General features: G+C 59.9%; 1 long non-coding RNA gene across 1 annotated transcript; it reads right to left on the minus strand.

Annotated features, from left to right (window-relative positions):
• Positions 1-226: 226 nt before the first annotated feature.
• On the minus strand, positions 227-3978 carry LOC121032249 (uncharacterized). Its single transcript, XR_005791162.1, has 3 exons — positions 3694-3978; positions 3262-3402; positions 227-2803 (listed from the first exon to the last, which is right to left on the minus strand). It is a non-coding gene; the product is annotated as an uncharacterized LOC121032249 (long non-coding RNA).
• Positions 3979-4186: the final 208 nt, after the last annotated feature.

Here is a 4186-nt window from a genome sequence, read left to right on the forward strand (position 1 = left end):
AGCCCAGCGATCCCAACGGCCTGAATGTTGGAGCCTTCGGAGGGAGGCCGGCGGCAAGGACCCGACCCTCTGGAGCCGCGGCCCTTGTTCCACCGAAAGGAACCGAGGACACATGCCCGGCCCGGCGTTCCTGCCCGTCAGAGCTGTCTGCTCCCATCAGGACAGGGCCTCTGACGTACAAAACCCAGGCCCTGCCTCGGGCTGGTCTCAGGTTTCCACGGCACAGTAAAGCGGCGTGTTTTTATTTCTCCGTCTGTAAACATCTCTCCCTCTAACACGGTAACTGCTGTTTATACAGAGCTATAAAAACAGAGGTCAGAGCACAATAAGATTATAGTCTTACTTCAATACATCCAATCCATAATAAAATAAAATCTTACAAACGATCCGGAGGACCCGTTTAGGGGTTCTCGAAGAATTAATGTCTGTCGTATGTAAGGATTCTATTTGGGCATAATATTTTCCACAGCTGTCAGGGTCGATTTAAAAGGCAATATCCTTTCACTGCATTTGATTTAAACTCTGTTTATACCACGTGGGGGATTGTTAATTCTGCAACATCTGACTCAGGGGTGTTTGATTACGCCGAGGCCACCGCCAAGGGGATGACACATGATGTCGTGGGAGCCCGGGGAGCAGGGAGAGAACCCAGTGGCGGGAAACGAGGTGCTCTGCTCCCCAGGCAGGGCTGGTGGCGGGAGCTTTGGCCTCAGATGGCTTGCTTGTGGCCACGCAGCGAGAACGTGCAGAGGTGGACTGTATCGGGCGACCTGGCCCCTATCCGCCACCCCTGTTGCCCTACTCCACTCCTTCCTGCTCTAGAACCCACCTCACCCCTCACAGCTCGCCGGTTTGAACCCCTGCCTGGGCCACGCCGGGTGCCCGGAAGTTTCCACGGGAGTTAATTTCCGATTGCCCAGTTCTACCGATGTCTGCTCCTGAGGAAGCATATTTGGCCAAGGTTGTCCGTTGAAACAGAACAATAAAGAGATTCGTTAGAAGGGTTGGGCTCACGCGGTTATGGAGACGGGCAAGTCCAGGCTCTGTAGGGCGAGCGGGCTGGCAGGCCGGAGACCAGGGAGGAGGCGATGTTTCTGTCCAAGTCCGTCGGCTGGTGGAATTTCCTCTCGCTCAGGGGAGGTCACTCTTCTGTTCTCTCCAGGCCGTCTACTGCTTGGAAGAGGCCCATCCACTTAATGGAGGGTAATTTGCTTTACTCAAAGTCTACCGATGTAAATGTTCATCTCATGCCAAAGACGGTGGTCACAGAAACACCCAGAATAACGTTTGACTGTGTGGCTGGACATCGTAGCCCAGCCAGGCTGAGACGTAAATTAACCACCAACAGAAGTCAGGACGTCCACGCACCATGCCGCTCCTTGGAGCCTCAGACAGCACAGCGGCTCGAGCCCAGGGGCTGCCGTCAGCTCCGCCTTTCACCAGCTGGGGACCTTGGACGAGTCACTTCCTGTGTCTTGGGTCAAGCCCTCTGCTGACCAGGGGAGTCAGAGTCCTGCCCCTTGCGGCTGGGGCGAGGGCCGAATGGGCCGGTGTCTGTACGAGCTCAGCAGGGTGGCCGGCCCGCGGGGAGGTCTGGGAAACGCTGTTCCGGGGCGGTGGTGACGGCACGGCCCCACTGGCCGGCCCCCCCTCCCCGCACCCCTGCCCTCTGCAGCTGTCACTCGCCTGCCCCCTCTTCGGAAGCAGTCCTATGCTCTCCACACGTTTCCATCTGCTCTGACCACTGGCTTCTGACTCAGCCAGGCCCTCTGGACCCTCCTTAGCCTCCATCCCTGGAGCCCACAGGGCTGATCTCTGTCCCCCCCCCCCATATGTGTGCACACAGACACAGGTGCACACTCGCACGTGTCCAACACACGCACACACACCCCTCACGTATACACACATGCACACTCCAGGATTGGGCAGCTGTGCTGGTTTGGCAAAAGCAAGTGGTTTATAAAATCCCCTTTGTCTCCGCGTTCAGACAGGGTTTACAGAGACGCCCTCCATGTCCGGCACTGTGCCTCCCTCTGGCCGCACGGAGACAACAGCGAGAGCGTGTGCTGTGTTCTTCCGGCCGCCGTGACCTCATGTGCCCGCTGAGGGGCGGATGGACGCCTGACACGGAAACGAGGCTGACAGCCGAGCACTTTCCTTCATCCCACAGTTACTGGCCCCCCACCGGTGTGCCGGGGGCTCGACCAGACCGCTCCGGAAGCTTCCATCTGAGGCTGTCCTTGTCCCAGCCGTGACAGACCCCACAGACTGTCGTCCCCTGCTCCCCCGGTCGCGGGGGGCTCCAGCCCCGGGCGAGGCTTGTGAGCCCTAGAATACTCGTCCACAGAGCCAGAGGCAGGGCAGCGGGACCCGAGCTCCACGCCATCCGTCACCAAGCACCCACGAGCGACAAATCCGTGCCAGGCCCAGGGACACTCCAAGGGATCGCCGCGGCCCGGTCCTTGAGGAGGAGGTCGGTAAACCCACATGGTGGATCTCGTCCCGCCAGGGTCAGCGGCCGCAACGGCGCCGATGGCCAGAGTCACAAGAGCCCTCGTCCCTCCCACCGCCCCGGGGTGCCCCCGCCAGCCCGGGAGCGACGGCTGCCTCCGAGTGCGCCCAGCCCGGCCCTTTCCCTTCCTGCACCCGGCGCCTCACGCTTCCCCACCCGAGCACCAGGCCACGGGGTTGGCGGGTGTCTGGAGCTATTTCAGGAAAAAGATGGCCCTGTGAGTTCCTGGGAGCTGGGGCTGAGGCATGGCTGGAGGCAGGCCTCGCTCGGCCGCAGGCGGCCTCCGTGGGCCTGGGGGGGAAGGAGGGAGGAATCACCTGAATCGTTTAGATTGTTTTTCACTCCCGTTTTTCCCACCGGCTGCGTATAGTTGAAAATGATGGTCCTGGGACTCCATGGTGCGTCCTCAGATCACGGCTCACAGGGATATGTTCTGTGACAGGGGCTGTGGCTCTGTGAGGGTCTGTGACACGTTCTGGCGTGTCTTTGTGTATAAATGTGTGCGTCAAGGACTTCAGCTGCGCAGCCAAGCTGTGTGGGTGACATCTGTGTACAAGGTCCAGCCTCACGGAGGCAGGTAACAAGGACAGCCATGCAGGTCGGGAGGCCGGGGGGCCTGGAAGCAGGGGGGGTTGGGAGGCCGGGGGGTGGGCTGGGAGGCTGGGGGCCTGGAAGCAGGGGGGTTGGGGGACCAGGGGGCCTCAGCCCAGCCTCGTGGCCCACGGTGTCGGGGCAGCCGTGTCACTCACCTGCTCTGTGCTGGCACAGGACCAGATTCCAAGCCTCTCTGGCTCTGATGGTCCTACGTGCGTGGAATGTTCTCGGCTTTCTCTAGATTGGCAACAAGCTGTAGTTGTGCGACTGTCCATAGATAACTTCACCCTAGAAAACTGCGGGAAACCAGAGCGATAAAGAAGGTTGAGGGAGAGCCGAGGGGGTGCTCCAGACCTGAACGAGGGCCTCGGAGGTGCACCGCAGTGGGGCAAAAACCCGGACTCTGAAATCAGACACACCCGGATCCCTGGCTCTGCCCTTTGCAGGCTGTGTGACCTTAGAGAAGTCACTCAGCCTCTCTGGACTTCATCTCCTTCATCTGCAAAAAGGAACTGGCCACAACGGCAATGACAATCACACGGGCCACACGGGGCGGGGCGAGGGCGAAAACATCACCGCGAACTTACTGGCAAACCGCCCCATGGTACGTGCTTCCTGAATGTTTGTTGCTATGATTCCTGGAATGCGCACCCGAGGTGCACATCGGCGGCCCCTTCCCTGGTGGCCGCTGGTCGCAGGGCTGAGCAGCACACGGCAGCGCTTTGCCTGTGAAAACATTTTGGTGCAATTTTCCGACCCGCAAAAATATTTTTACAATGAAAACGCACGTCTGGTGTGGAGCTGCTCAGTCTCACTGGCTTATTTAGCTTTTCAGGAAAATAAACAAAAGCGAATTTGCGGACACCGGGGGATGGCCTCCAATCAAACAATCGTGCCCTCCCCCCTACCCTCAGCGTGCCCCCCGCCGCCACCGCCCTGCCCAGCAGACAGACCGGGTCAGCCAGTTTGTCACTTGTCTGGGAGGCCAATGAGCCCAGGGCCTTGCAGTCTCGAGGTGCAGCCGGGTCCCCTGGGCGCCTGCCGGGTCCTCGTCGCTCAGAGGAGGTGACAGCCCACAGC

Source organism: Herpailurus yagouaroundi, unplaced genomic scaffold, assembly GCF_014898765.1.
Source record: "Herpailurus yagouaroundi ecotype Mexico unplaced genomic scaffold, PumYag 141, whole genome shotgun sequence".
NCBI classification, from domain to species: domain Eukaryota; kingdom Metazoa; phylum Chordata; class Mammalia; order Carnivora; family Felidae; genus Herpailurus; species Herpailurus yagouaroundi.